The following is a 16,402-nucleotide window of genomic DNA, read 5'->3' on the forward strand; positions in this document are numbered from 1 at the left end:
GAAGCTAAACTTCTTTATGTCCCTTCTGCAGGTGGTTACTTTTAGTTTTCTTCCATGTCCTCATGTTTCTTTTTTGTTCATTATAAAGAGATGTTCCCTATCTAGTTTTTCCATCCCATTCAGCAATCTGTACAAAGCAATCAAGTCACCTCTCTCTCTCGTCTCTTTCCCAAGGTTGGGAGTTGCATTCTAGCTAGTTGCTCCTCATATGACAAATCTTGCAATTCTGTTATCATCTTTGTTGCTGCTCTCTGTATTCCTTCCAGCTTTCTTATGTGCTTTTTTTCATGTGTTGACCAAATTACCACTGCATATTCTAATCTTGGACGTATCATTGTGGTGATTATTTTCCTCATCATTTCTATATCCAGATTAGCAAAGGCAAGTCTTGTTTTATAATAGGCTGAGAGTTTCACCTGTTATCTTGTTAATATGTTTTTCTGGTGATAAATTCTCTGAGAAAATCACTGCCAGATCTTTTTCTCTTGTTGTCTTATTTATTGTTTAATTTCCCATCTTATAGTTATAGCTATACCTTCTGTTACTTTTTCCAAATTCCATCTTTTTACACTTACCAGAGTTAAATTCCATTTGCCATCTGTTGCTCCACTCCCACACCTTGTCTATATCTCTTTGTAATTCTTCACAATCTTCTGTTCCCTTCACTCTTTTCATAAGTTTTGCATTGTCAGCAAAAAGACTCACATAGCTGGATACATTCTCCACCATATCATTTATGTACACCACAAACATTATTGGTGCCAACACTGACCCTTGGAGGATCCCACTTAATACTGGGCTCCACACTGATGTCTGGTCCCTAATTACTGTTCATATCTCTCTGTTTTTAAGGAGATCGTCCATCCATTTCAGCATTTTTTCATTTACACCACCTATCTTTTCCAGCTTCCACAGCAGTCTATTAAGCTTTTCTTAAATCTATATAAATACAATCTGCCCAACCATCTCTCTCCTGTATGATATCAATTACTCATGAATAATAGCATAATAAATTAGTGACACAAGATCTCCCTTTTCTGAAACTAAATTGACAAGTTGTGAGGATGTCCTTATCTTCCAAAAAGTTGGTCCATTTGTTCTTTATTATCCTTTCACATATTTTTGCAACCACACTTGTCAGTGAAACCAGTCTATAATTCAGTGGGTCTTGTGTGTCTCCTGCTTTAAATATGGGTACAATATTTGCCCTTTTCCAATCCTGTGGAACTATTCCTTCACTAATACAGGTACATATGATGGTATGTAATTTATCACTAAGCTTGTTACTGCATTCTTATATTACCCATCCCGACACTCCATCCGGTCCTGTGGCCTTTCTCACTTCTAATTTTTTGATGATTTCATCAACTTCCTCTTTTGTTACTTGAAATTCCTCTATTTTTCCATTTTCAGATATGCACAGTGACCTTATAAATTCCTTTTCCTTTGTAAAAACTTCCTTAAAGCTCTTATTCATCACTTCTGCCATCTCTTTCGGGTATTCATAAACCGCTCCATCTACCATTAGTTTTCATATACTCACTTTGCTTTTCAGTTTACCATTCACATATCTATAGAAGAGCTTTGGCTCATGTTTATACCTGTCTATTATATCTTTTTCAAACTGTCTTTGTTCATCCCTCAGAATCTTCATGTAATCATTCCGTGCTTGTTTGTAATTATTCTACAGATTAATTCTTTTACTTTTCCTCCATTTTTTCCATGTATCCTCTTTTGTCCTTTTTGCTGCTTCGCATATTTTATTAAACAACTCTTTTTTACCACCTATTACTGTCTGCTTTTTAGGTGCAAACTTTTCTTCACCTTTATATATTTTAAGAAATTCATCCACTTCTCTTGGACCCCTGTAACCTTATGGAATCTATCCTATCCCATCTCTCCTCTTGAAAAAACTTCATGTTATCAAAGTCTGCCTTACAGTAGTTTAATCTCTCAGCATGGTGGTCTTCATTCCTTTGATTCTCTATTTCCTCATTTATATTGAATTCTATGGTAGCGTGGTCACTTTTGGCTAACGGACACCCTATGTGAACATTCTCAATTCCTTCTGGTTCCTTACTAAATAACAGATCTAGTCTTGATGTTTTTCCATCTTTTCCAAATCTTGTATCTCCTTTTATCCATTAATTGAGTTTATTGAGTGTGTGTGAGTGTGCAAGTGTGTTTACCTAGTTGTATTGGACAGGGCATGAACCAAAGCTCATTTTGTCCTGTCTCCATAACCATATTTATCCAGTTTCTTTTTATACAGGTGTACACTGTTTGCCATAATCATCTCTCCCTTCAAATCATTCCAGATTTCAATAGTCTTATATGGGAAGCTGTATTTCTTTATATTGTTTGAACATCCACTCTTCTTTATTTTCTTAACATGCCCCCCTTGTCTGTCTCTCTCCCTCCTCCATCTGTGGTACCAAGTAATTTTTGTCTATTCTTTCTATATTGTTTACTAATTTGTACGTTGTTATCAGGTCTCCTCTTTCTCTTCTTTCTCTATTGTAGTGTTGGTAATCCCATCTCCAAGTCTTTCTTCATAGCTTAAGTCTTTCAGTTCTGGTACTGTACCATCTTTGTCACTATCCTCTGTATTTTCAGTTTCTGTGTATCTTTTTTTTTCTATGTGGAGCCCAAACTATTGCTGCATATTCCAGTTTAGGTCATATCATGCTTGTTATAATTTTCTTCATTTCTTTATCTAATGTTTGTTACCAAGCTGTATGTAGAGCTGAATATCCCATTTTGTACTTCCATGAAGGTCTCTTTTTTCCTATTTGCAACATGTAGCATTTTCTGGTGTTAAATTCTAGTTTCCATCTTTAGCCCCATGCATGTAGCTTGTCAATATCTTTTTGTAACTCCTTGCAGTCATTCTCATCCTTTATTATTTTCATTATTTTTGCATCATCAGCAAACAGTTTATATAACTATTTTGATCCTCTGCCATATCATTGACATAATAGGTGCCAACACAGATCCTTCTGGTAGCCCACTTGTCACTCTGCACCAACTTGAATTAGTGTCTCTGATCACTGTTCTCATTTCCCTCCCTTATAAATAATCCTCCATCCATCTCAGTGTTGCTCCCTTTAGTCCTCCTCCATTCTTGAGATTCCACATAAGTTCTTCGTTGCATTTTCTTAATGTCACTTTCAAAGTTTCTTCTTCTCTTTTTATTTTACTATATGCATCTCTGTTCAGTTGTCTCGTAATTTTCTTCCATGCCCTGTTTTTTTTTTACACGTGTGTGTGTATGTGTGTGTGTGTGTGTGTGTGTGTGTGTGTGTGTGTGTGTGTGTGTGTGTGTGTGTGTGTGTGTGTGTGTGTGTGTGTGTGTATTTACCTAGTTGTGGTTTACGGGAGGGGAGTGATCTCATAATATCCTGTCTCTATATCTATCCAGTTTGGCCTTAAAAGCAAGGACAGTTTCGGCATTTACAGTGTCTTCACTGAGTTCATTCCATTTGTTCACACTTCTGTGAGGAAAACTATACTTCTTGATGTCTCTTCTACAGTTAACTTTCTTCAACTGCTTACTGTGTTCCCTTGTACTCTGTGTGTTTAAATTTATAAAACATTCTTTGTCCACATTTTCCATGCCATTTATCATTCCATAGATGTTTATTAAATTCTATCTCTCTCTCTCTCTCTCTCTCTCTCTCTCTCTCTCTCTCTCTCTCTCTCTCTCTCTCTCTCTCTCTCTCTCTCTCTCTCTCTCTCTCTCTCTCTCTCTCTCTCTCTCTCTCTCTCTCTCTCTCTCTCTCTCTCTCTCTCTCTCTCTCTCTCTCTCTCTCTCTCTCTCTCTCTCTCCCCTTCTGGACACATCTTCCCTCCTCTTGTCCTACACCCTCACACCTCACCTCACCTCTCTCATCTTGCCTTATCTCTCTCAATTCCATATAAATATCTACAATCTAGGAGTAAATTAAATTGAAATTGTTTAGGTGCATGGAGGAGGCAGTAGACACCTGCCAAAACGATAATTACTCCCAGTGAGGTCTAAAGCACTGTTCAGGGGGTGCTGTGAACTTATCATTAAACCCAGCTGTGACCTCACTGAACGTTTCCCTTTGTGTCTCACAGCACAAGGGGGCAGTCACAGCCTGCCCTCTAAAGACAACTCTCTTCCTCCACAAAACTACAAGCACCTAATAACACACACACCCTTCACTCAAAAATTTTAAAATCATGGTGACTCCTACACCAGCCTTTGAGTCCCCATCTGGGGAGGGGACCATAAATGTCCCCAGGTCGGACTGCCTTTCCGTCGACAACCCTAAGTGTCTTGACACCCCCTCAACTTTTTCTTCATTAACTTCTGCAACATTCGCGGTCTAAGATCTAATTTTCAATCTGTAGAACACCACCTCTCCTCTTCTAAACCTCATCTTCTTTTCCTCAATGAAACTCAGGTGTCTGAGGCAACTGACAGTAGCCCCTTTTCTGTTCCCTCCTACTTTCTCTATCCTCATTTTCGATCCAAAGCTGGATGCTGCGTTTATGTGCGCAACGACTTAACCTGCTCTCGTGCCCACGCTCTTGAATCTTGCGAGTTTTCCACCATCTGGCTACGACTACAGAGTCATTCTCATACTAAATTTATCTGTGCTGTATACCTCTCTCCTAACTCCTCTGACTATAAGAAATTCTTTGACTACTTAACTTTCAAAGTGGAGCACATTCTGACCCTCTTCCCTTTTGCAGAGATCTCCATTCTTGGAGACTTCAGTGTTCACCACCAGCTTTGGCTTTCCTCTCCCTTCACTGACCATCCTGGTGAACTAGCCTACAACTTTTCTATCCTCCATGACCTAGAGCAATTGGTGCAACACCCTACTCGTATTCCTGACCGTCTTGGAGATACGCCCAACATTCTTGACCTTTTCCTGACCTCTAATCCTTCTGCTTATGCTGTCACCCTTTCTTCTCCGTTGGGCTCCTCCGATCACAATCTCATATCTTTATCTTGTCCTATCACTCCAATCCCTCCTCAGGATCCCCCTAAGCAAAGGTGCCTCTGGCATTTTGCCTCTGCTAGTTGGGGGGACCTGAGGAGGTATTTTGCTGATTTTCCTTGGAATGACTACTGCTTCCGTGTCAGAGACCCGTCTTTGTGTGCTGAGCGCATAACAGAGGTGATAGTGTCTGGCATGGAGGCGTACATTCCTCACTCTTTTTCTCGTCCTAAACCTTCTAAACCTTGGTTTAACACAGCTTGTTCTCGTGCTATACATGATAGACAGGTGGCCCACAAAAGGTACTTAAGCCTTCCATCACCAGAATCTCATGCACTTTATATTTCTGCCCGGAACCATGCCAAGTCTGTTCTCCAACTAGCCAAAAACTCCTTCATTAACAGAAAATGTCAAAACCTTTCAAGATCTAACTCCCCTCGTGATTTCTGGCATCTAGCCAAAAATATCTCCAATAACTTTGCTTCTTCTTCTTTCCCTCCTCTACTTCAACCAGATGGCACCACTGCTATCACATCTATTTCTAAAGCTGAACTCTTTGGTCAAACCTTTGCTAAAAACTCTACCTTGGACGATTCTGGGCTTGTTCCTCCCTCTCCTCCACCCTCTGACTACTTCATGCCACGTATTAAAATTCTTCGCAATGATGTTTTCCATGCCTTCGCTGGCCTAAACCCTCGGAAGGCTTATGGACCTGATGGGGTCCCTCCTATTGTTCTCTGAAACTGTGCCTCTGTGCTTGCACCTTGCCTAGTCAAGCTCTTTCAGCTCTGTCAACATCTACCTTTCCTTCTTGCTGGAAGTTTGCCTACATTCAACCTGTTCCTAAAAAGGGTGACTGGTCTAATCCCTCAAACTACCGTCCTATTGCTTTAATCTCCTGCTTATCTAAAGTTTTTGAATCTATCCTCAACAGGAAGATTCTTAAACATCTATCACTTCACAACCTTCTATCTGATCGCCAGTATGGGTTCCGTCAAGGCCGCTCTACTGGTGATCTTCTGGCTTTCCTTACTGAGTCTTGGTCATCCTCTTTTAGAGACTTTGGTGAAACTTTTGCTGTTGCCTTGGACATATCAAAAGCCTTTGATAGAGTCTGGCACAAAGCTTTGATTTCCAAACTACCCTCCTACGGTTTCTATCCTTCTCTCTGTAACTTCATCTCAAGTTTCCTTTCTGACCGTTCTATTGCTGCTGTGGTAGACGGTCACTGTTCTTCTCCTAAATCTATTAACAGTGGTGTTCCTCAGGGTTCTGTCCTGTCACCCACTCTCTTCTTATTATTCATTAATGATCTTCTAAACCAAACTTCTTGTCCTATCCACTCCTATGCTGATGATACCACCCTGCACTTTTCCACGTCTTTTCATAGATGTCCAACCCTTCAGGAGGTAAACATATCACGCAGGGAAGCCACAGAACGCCTGACTTCTGATCTTTCTAAAATTTCTGATTGGGGCAGAGCAAACTTGGTATTGTTCAATGCCTCAAAAACTCAATTCCTCCATCTATCAACTCGACACAACCTTCCAGACAACTATCCCCTCTTCTTCAATGACACTCAACTGTCCCCCTCTTCTACACCGAACATCCTCGGTCTGTCCTTTACTTATAATCTGAACTGGAAACTTCACATCTCATCTCTAGCTAAAACAGCTTCTATGAAGTTAGGTGTTCTGAGATGTCTCCGCCAGTTTTTCTCACCCCCCCCAGCTGCTAACTCTGTACAAGGGCCTTATCCGTCCATGTATGGAGTATGCTTCACATGTCTGGGGGGGTTCCACTCATACTGCTCTTCTAGACAGGGTGGAATCAAAAGCTTTTCGTCTCATCAACTCCTCTCCTCTAACTGACTGTCTTCAGCCCCTCTCTCACCGCCGCAATGTTGCATATCTAGCTGTCTTCTACCGCTATTTTCATGCCAACTGCTCTTCTGATCTTGTTAACTGCATGCCTCCCCTCCTTCCGTGGCCTCGCTGCACAAGACTTTCTTTCTCTCACCCCTATTCTGTCCACCTCTCTAACGCAAGAGTTAACCAGTATTCTCAATCATTCATCCCTTTCTCTGGTAAACTCTGGAACTCCCTGCCTGCTTCTGTATTTTCACCTTCCTATGACTTGAATTCCTTCAAGAGGGAGGTTTCAAGACACTTATCCACCAATTTTTGACCACTGCTTTGACTCTTTTATGGGACTGGCATTTCAGTGGGCATTTTTTTTTTATTAGATTTTTGTTGCCCTTGGCCAGTATCCTTCCTACATAAAAAAAAATAAAAAAATGGTAGCATCTGGGGTTTATCCATGTCTCCACAGTGGCAAGTATGTTACACTCAAAGGTTTAGGTTCTTAGGGTTTGTTTGTGTTTGTTCTTAGGGTTTGTTTACTTTCAGTAATTTAATATTTAGGGATTTTTGAAATATTACTGGGAGTACTTGAAGTATTACTGGGAAGAGGGAAGGTTGTCATGTAATAGGTTGGAGACTGCTTTGGGGTTTGGTTTCACATTACCTCTTGCCTGTCATCTTCCTCTTTGTTCTTTTCTTTGTAAATAGGTGAAGTCTCTGTTTAGGTACACATAATCATGCTCAGAAAAATGTTGGATTTTCTTGCTGAGGTTAACAGTTTTTGGTTGATGCTGTCATCTAATATAATACATCTAATCATACCCTGTGTATTGCCTTAATTGAGTCATCTAATATAATACATCTAATCATACCCTGTGTATTGCCTTAATTGAGTCTGGCAGGAGCTCTGTTCCCACTTGTTACTTGGAGATATCTCTGAAGGTCTTACGTTGGGGCTGCAAAAGCTATTCGGGGAGGTCACCTTACTTAAGGCCTCTCAGCAAGCACAAAAAATGGGCTGGGACAAATCAACTTATTGGCATCCCAAGTGGATCTCTCTTCCTCACTCACACCCATAGCAACAATAACCAGTATTAATTACCAGTGTCAGTATTTATTGTGTGTTAAGTGATGCATAATCAGCTTTTTTCTTGGGTTGAAATGCATTTTGTTCTCTTAATTTTGTGGTGCTTGTGGTGATGAGTGTGAGACAAACAAGTCATGGCAATAGCATTTAATCATAGATCTTCACATGCCAGGGTTAAATGCTGTCACTGTAGCAGAATATGCGGAACTTCCAGAACCTCATACAAAAATTCGTCAAGCAAGGCAGTGAGGAATTACTTTAACACAAGCACAGTGGTGGCATCCCTGCTGCTTACTTTCAGCTGCCATGCCATAAGACTCGGAATAGATTCTAACTACCTTTGTAGAGAAGCTAGAAGCCATGGGGTAATGATAAAGGGATGCCACCACTATGTTTGTAAAAAGACAATTCTTCATTGCCTCCCTTAGTGAATTTTTGTATGAGGTTCTACAAGTCTCACATTTTAAAGGGGTGCTCACCCCAATGGGCTGAAAATCTAAATAAGAAATCATGTAAAAAAAGTATTGGGAACTAAGACTTGAAACTTTACAGTGTGTTTTGTATTATTATCATCTAGTTGGTCCATAGAAAAGAATGACCTATGATGTAATTTGCAATTATTTGACTAAGTGTTATAGAGGCTACACTAATTTTCTTAAACTTAGTGATATAGAGCCTACACTAATTATATATATATATATATATATATATATATATATATATATATATATATATATATATATATATATATATATATATATATATATATATATATATATATATATATATATATATATATAGGAGGGGCACCAGCCCAGGTCAACAAAAATTCAGTAAAAAAAAAAAAAAAGAAGCCCACTGAAATGCTGGTCCCCGAATAGGGTCCAAACAGTAGTAAAAAATTGAAGGATAAGTGTCTTCAAAGTTCCCTCTTGAAGAAATTCAAGTCATAAGAAGGTAGAAATACAGAAGAAAGCAGGGAATTCCAGAGTTTACCAGAGAAAGGAAAGAATGATTGAGAAAACTGGTTAACTCTTGCATTAGAGAGGTAGACAGAATAGGGGTGAGAGAAAGGAGAAAGTCTTGTGCAGCAAGGGCACAGGGGAAGGGGAGGCATGCAGTTAGCAAGATCAGAAGAGCAGTTAGCATGAAAATAGCGATAGATAGCTGGTGATGCAATATTGCAGCAATGAGAAAGAGGCTGAAGACAGTCAGTTAGAAGAGAGTTGATGAAATAAAAAGCTTTTGATTCTAGCCTGTCTAGAATAGCTGTATGAGTGGAACCCTCCCAAACATGTGAAGCATACTCCATATGTGGATGGATAAAGCCCCTATACAGAGTTAGCAGCTGGAAGGGTGAGAAAAACTGGCAGAGATGTCCCAGAATGCCTAACTTCATAGAAGCTGTTTTAGCTAGAGATGAGAAGTGAAGTTTCCAGTTTAGATTATAAGTAAAGGACAGACCAAGGATGTTCAGTGTAGAAGAGGGGGACAGTTGAGTGTCATTGAAAAAGAGGGGATAGCTGTCTGGAAGGTTGTGTCAAGTTGATGGATGGAGGAATTGAGTTTCTGGGGCATTGAGCAATATTAAGTTGACTCTGCTCCAATCAAAAATTTTAGAGAGGTCAAGAGTCAGGTGTTCTGTGGCTTCCCTGCATGAACTGTTTACTTCCTGAAGGGCTGGACATCAACAAAGAGATGTGGAAAAGTGCAGGGTGGTATCATCCGCATATGAGTGGGTAGGACAAGAAGTTTGGTTTAGAAGGTCATTGATGAATAATAAGAAGAGAGTGGGTGACAGGACAGAACACTGAGGAACACCACTGTTAATAGATTTAGGATAACAGTGACTCTACTGTAGCAACAATAGAACGGTCAAAAAGGAAATGAGATAAAGTTAGAGAGAGAAGGATAGAAGCTATAGGAGGGTAGTTTGGAAATCAAAGCTTTGTGCCAGACTCTATCAAAAGCTTTTGATATGTCTAAGGCAACAGCAAAAGTTTCACCAAAATCTCTAAAAGAGGATGACCAAGAATCATTAAGAAAAGCCAGATCACCAGTAGAGTGAGTAGTCTTGACAGAACCCATACTGGCAATCAGATAGAAGGTTGTGAAGTGATAGATGAATCTTCCTGTTGAGGATACATTCAAAAACTTTAGAGAGGGAGGAAATTAAAGCAATGGGATGGTAGTTTGAAGGATTAGAACGGTCACCCTTTTTAGGAACAGGTTGAATGTAGGAAAACTACAAGCAAGAAGGAAAAGTAGATGTTGACAGAGATGAAAGAGTTTGACTAGGCAAGGTGCAAGCACGGAGGTGCAGTTTCAGAGAACAATAGGAGGGACCCCATCAGATTCATAAGCCTTCCGAGGGTTTAGCCCACCAAGGGCATGGAAAACATCGTTGTGAGGAATTTTAATAGGTAGCATGAAGTAGTCAGAGGATGGAGAAGAGGGAGGAACAAGCCCTGAATCATCCAAGGTAGGGTTCTTAGGAAAGGTTTGAGAGAAGAGTTCAGCTTTAGAGATAGATGTGATAACAGTGGTGTCATCTCGTTGAAATAAAGGAGGGAAGAAAGAAGAAGCAAAGTTATTAGAGATATTTTTGGCTAGTTGCCAGAAATCATGAGGGGAGTTAGATCTTGAAAGATTTTGACACTTTCTATTAATAATTAGTTTTTGGCTAGTTGGAGAACAGACTTGGCATGGTTCTGGTCAGAAATATAAAGTGCATGAGATTCTGGTTATGGAAGGCTCAAGTTTCTTTTGTGAGCCACTTCTCTATCATGTATAGCATGATAACAGGCTGTGTTAAACCAAGGTTTGGAAGGTTTAGGGCAAGAAAAAAGAGTGAGGAATGTACACCTCCATGTCTGTTGTGCACTCAGCACACAGAGACAGATCTAACATGGAAGCAGTAGTTATTCCAAGGAAAATCAGTAAAATACCTCCTCAGATCTGCCAATTAGCAGAGGCAAAATGCCAGTGGCACCTCTGCTTTTGGAATCCTGAGGAGGGATTGGAGCAATAGGACAAGGTACTGACATGAGATTGTGATCGGAGGAACCCAACAGAGAAGAGAGGGTAACAGCATAAGCAGAAGGATTAGAGATTAGGAAAAGGTCAAGAACGTTGGGCGCATCTCCTAGACGGTCAGCAATGCAAGTAGGGTGTTGCACCAGTTTTTCAAGGTAGTCAAGGCTAGCAATCAGGATGGTCAGTAGAGGGAGAGGAAAGCTAAAGCTGATAGTGAACATTGAAGTCTCCAAAAATGGAGATCTCAGCAAAAGGGAAGAGTTGGAATGTGTTCCAGTTTGGAACTTAAGTAGTCAAAAGAATTTCTTATAGTCAGAGGAGTTAGGTGAGATGTATACAGCACAGATAAATTTTGTTTGAGAGTGACTCTGTAGTTGTAGCCAGACACCTGTGTTTCATTGAAGAAAAGATGAGGTTTAGTAGGTGTTCTACAGATTGAAAATCAGATCTAAGACTGCAGATGTCACAGAAGTTAATGAAGAAAAAGTTGAGGGGTGTGTCAAGACACTTAGGGTCAATACCAAAGCAGTTCAGCCTGGGGACATTTGTGGTGTCCTCCCTAGATGGGGACTCTGAGGCTGGTGCAGGAGTTGCTGTGATAATTTTGAATTTTGAGTGAAGGGTGTGTGTGTGTTCAATTAGGGGCTTGTAGTTTTATGTGAAGGAATAGAGATGTCTTTAGAGGGCAGACTATGATTGCCTCCTTTTGTTGTGAGACACTAAGGGAAATGTTCAGTAAGGTCACAGCTGGCCCTAATGATAGGGTTCACAGCTCCCCTTGATCCAGTGTTTCAGACCTCACTGGGAGTAACTATCATTTTGGCAGGTGCTTACTACCAAATGTCATTTGTTATCCAAATGTTTCACCAATCTTTTTTTTTTTTTTTTTTTTTTTTTGCCATGCCATAAAATATTGCCACATCACTTCGTGTAAAAGACGTAACATTGACATTTTTCACTATTTTTCTCCGCCTCTTTTTTTTTCCCCTCCCATGTCAAAATATTGCCACATCATGTCATGCAAAAGCGTAACATTAACATTTTTCACTTTTTTCTTTTTTTTTATTTATTTATTTATATTTTTTTTTCCACTTTTCTAAAAAGTCAAAATGGTCACCAATTTATTTCCCTTGCCATGAATAATAGGTACAGCATTTTCCAAGGAAATCTGATCAACTGTTGATTTTATGGAAATATTTCAAGGTAAAAAAATCATATTTTGAGTTATGGCCATTTAAAGATTAAAGGGTCTTTATCTCCTTTATTTATTAAACAATTTGATTGTTGTTTATGTGCATAACTCATGAATACAAGCACATGAAGCGCTGTAATAGTCATCACATTATTCCAATATTTACTTGTCCCAGGTCTTTTATTGGTTTCTTTGATACCATGGAAAAAAAAAGCAGTTACAGGCATTATATATATATATTTTCTTATGGGATTTATCAGTAGGATTAAGATTCTCCATATTGGAGAAAGATGACAGGGTGAGGAGGAGATTTTACCTGAAAGGGTTAGTAGATTTCACAGAATTTCATGACTGTGAGTCTGGTTATTGGGAATGATTAAGCAGAGTAGAGCAGAGTAAGAGAGGAGAGCTAAAAGTTATAGAACATTAGACCATTTCATATCATGGTTTATGGGATTTATCAGTAGGATTAAGATTCTCCATATTGGAGAAAGATTACAGGGTGAGGAGGAGATTTTACCTGAAAGGGTTAGTAGATTTCACAGAATTTCACGACTGTGAGTCTGGTTATTGGGAATGATTAAGCAGAGTAGAGCAGAGTAAGAGAGGAGAGCTAAAAGTTATAGAACATTAAACCATTTCATATCATTTCCTTCAATGGTGAATCATAAGCTTGGTGACATTCTATAATTATAAGGAGTGACAGCTCAGAGAGCATGGGTAGATAAAGGGAAAGGCAGAGGAGTGGGTATTGTGTATCTTGGGTTGTGGTGAGAAGATTTATTCAAATGTGTGTCAGTGTAGTTTATAAATGTGTTGGGTCTGATATATGAAAGGGTGTGGTGAGTGGCTATTAGTTTTAAACATACTGGGGGATCACACTCTTGATTGTGGAGCACTTTTTTTTTTTTTTTTTTTTTTTTTTTTTTTTTTTTTTTTTTTTTGAGGATCTAATCTATAATTGCCTAAGGTTAAGTGATCAGAAGTTGTCCCAAATGCCACCTTCCCCCATTTTAGTGTGGCAGCTGATTGATCTGTTCATGGATTTCTTACCACTTCCCCATCAGAATTTTTTATATGGAATATCATCATCACAATTACCCTTTGCCATAGCTAATATTATAAAATATTGATACTTAGAAATGTTTTGGGAATAAATTATTTACTATTAACAGTGGTGTTCCTCAGGATTCTGTCCTGTCATCCACTCTCTTATTATTATTCATCATTGATCTTTTAAACTAAACTTATCCTATTCACTCCTACACTTATGATACCACCCTGTACTTTTCCACGTCTTTTTCAGTTCCAACCCTTCAGAAAGTAGAGTTCATGCAGGGAAACCACAGAATGCCTGACTTCTGATCTAAAATTTCTGATTAGGGCAAAGCAAACTTGGTATTGTTAAATGCTTTAAAAACTCAATTTCTTCATCTACCAACTTGGCACAACCTTCCAGATCCAGATAACTATCCCCCCTCTTCTACACTGAACATCCTTGGTCTGCCCCTTACTTATAATCTGAACAGGAAACTTCTCATCTCATCTCTAGCTAAAACAGCTTCTATGAAGTTAGGCATTTTGAGTCGTCTCTGCCAGTTTTCTCACCCCCTAGCTACTTATTCTGTACAGGGGCCTTATCTGTCTTATATATTTCACATGTATTTGGGGTGGTGGTCCACTCATAATGCCCTTTAGGCAGTGAAATCAAGAGCTTTTCATCTTATCAACTCCTCCTCTGACAGACTGTCTTTTATAGGAGGAGGCAGTAGACACCTGCCGAAACGATAATTACTCCCAGTGAGGTCTAAAAGCTTTGTTCAGGGGGTGCTGTGAACTTATCATTAAACCCAGCTGTGACCTCACTGAACTTTTCCCTTTGTGTCTCACAACACAAGGGGGCAGTCACAGCCTGCCCTCTATAGACAACTCTCTTCTTCCACACAAAACTACAAGCACCTAATAACACACACACCCTTCACTCAAAAATTTTAAAATCATCATGGCGACTCCTACACCAGCCTCGGAGTCCCCATCTGGGGAGGAGACCATAAATGTCCCCAGGTCGGACTGCCTTTCTGTCTGACTGTCTTCAGCCTCTCTCTCACCACTGCAATGTTGCATATCTAGCTGTCTTCTACTGCTATTTTCATGCTAACTGCTCTTCTGATCTTGCTAACTGCATGCCTCCCCTCCTCCCGCGGCCTCGCTGCACAAGAGTTTCTTCTTTCTCTCACCCCTATTCTGTCCACCTCTCTAACGCAAGAGTTAACCAGTATTCTCAATCATTCATCCCTTTCTCTGGTAAACTCTGGAACTCCCTGCCTGCTTCTGTATTTCCACCTTCCTATGACTTGAATTCCTTCAGAGGGAGGTTTCAAGACACTTATTCATCAATTTTTGACCAGTGCTTTGACCCTTTTATGGGACTGGTATTTCAGTGGGCATTTTTTTTATTAGATTTTTGTTGCCCTTGGCCAGTGTCCTTCCTACATGAAAAAAAAAAAAGCCTTTCTCATCACTGCAGTGTTGCATTTCTTGGTATCTTCTACTGCTATTTTCTTGCTAACTGGTCTTCTGATCTTGCGAACTACATGCCTCCCCTCCTCCTGCAGTCTTGTTGCACAAGACTTCTTTCTCTCACCCCTATTATGTCCACCTCCCTCATGCAAGATTTAGCCAGTATTCTCAATCATTCATCCCTTTCTCTGGTAAACTCAAGAACTCCCTTCCTGCTTCTGTATTTTCTCCTCCCTATGACTCGAACTCTTTCAAGAGGGAGGTTTCAAGACACTTATCCTTTAATTTTTAAGAACTGCTTTTGATACTGTTCAGGGACCTGCACCTCAGTGGGCTCTTTTTTTTATTTATTTTTTTTATATAATTTTGTTGCCCTTGATTGGTGCTTATCCTACATAAACAAATTATACAACGCATTGTTTTCACTCTTCTGATTTTGAAGGGTTTTTACTTTAATATTATAATATATTTTGAAAACCAGATTCAGGCTAAAATATATTGAAAATTTTTGGGAAGTGGTAAGAAGCTTGAGTGGGTAAGTTGGCTAGCTTACTCGTACCAGAAGAGGGTAGGAGGTGTATCGGACATGGCTTCTAGTTTAGCCTGAAATTCTGGACCTGAAAGTCCCTCTTAAACTTTCATACCCCTTTTGAGATGTTTTTATTTTTCAGGGAGCATCAGACCTGGTGCCACAGATCTTAATTCCATTTCAGCACATCAGCTGCTTGTTGGCCTGTGCCTGTTACTTGCCCTCTGCCACTATATACACCACTGACAGTTTGCAATAATCTGACCTTGACTAACCCAGAAACCCAGTAACCTTTCCTGCCATTCTGGTAAAATCATGTGTCAGCTCTAAATTAACAGCCTAGTAGTTAGCATTTCTGGATAGAATTTTAAGCTTTGTTAGCGAGAGATTAAACATGCTTGTGTATGTAATCATTTGTGGTGGTATTTTTAGTCCAAAAGGGTGGTTTGGGAGGTTGGGGCTGTATCTGCTTCAAGCTGTAAAAGTAGACTAATTAATCAAGAAACATCTTGCATAGAAGAGAACCCTTGTATGTGTGCCAATAGTTGTGTGTTGATATGTTCCACATCTGCACATAAGTACATAGGTGCACATACAAGGGACTCCTATATAACAAGGCATTCCCTAAAAACTGATGCAGACAAGAAAAAAAAAAGGTATTTTTTTCTTTTTTTAGATCTTTGCATTTGCATACACATAACATAAGAATACCAGTGCTGAAAACTCCATCCAGAAACAGACTACTAGGCTAATACTTTATGCCTAGCACATATGTAATGTTGCCAGTGGGGCTACCTTTGGGGAAGGGATTGGTTCAAGTGAAATGGAGATAATTCTTGGCTGTCATAATGTAGAGAAGTTAGTAGAACAGGAAACAAACTGCCTGATGAAGTTTATGTATGAGAGAGTCTTGTCAAGAACATTCAATATAATGCTAATGAGCTCTATGGAGGCTTGTACAGTAGTTGCAGCACAGTCTCTGACCAGGATGTAGCAGGAAGTCAGTGCCATCAAAGAAAGGTGCAGTGGGTTTTGAATACATTCTTACACACTCACTGCTTCCTTCCATCACTACCTTATTCTCTTGCCAATCATCTCTCTCCCCTACCTGTCCCTCCATACATCCAGCACCCTCTCTCTGTTGCTCATTACTAATAAATGAGTCGTTAGTTGTTAGAAAGGGCCTCAACGCTGATTTATTTA

At 39.7% G+C, this 16,402-nt stretch overlaps 1 long non-coding RNA gene across 1 annotated transcript in view; it reads left to right on the plus strand.

The window, feature by feature from the left end:
* The window catches only part of LOC135104246 (uncharacterized), a 50,916-nt gene that overhangs the window by 23,771 nt on the left and 10,743 nt on the right, over positions 1-16,402 (plus strand). The window lies entirely within an intron of this gene.

Source organism: Scylla paramamosain, chromosome 10 (genome assembly GCF_035594125.1).
Source record: "Scylla paramamosain isolate STU-SP2022 chromosome 10, ASM3559412v1, whole genome shotgun sequence".
NCBI lineage: Eukaryota > Metazoa > Arthropoda > Malacostraca > Decapoda > Portunidae > Scylla > Scylla paramamosain.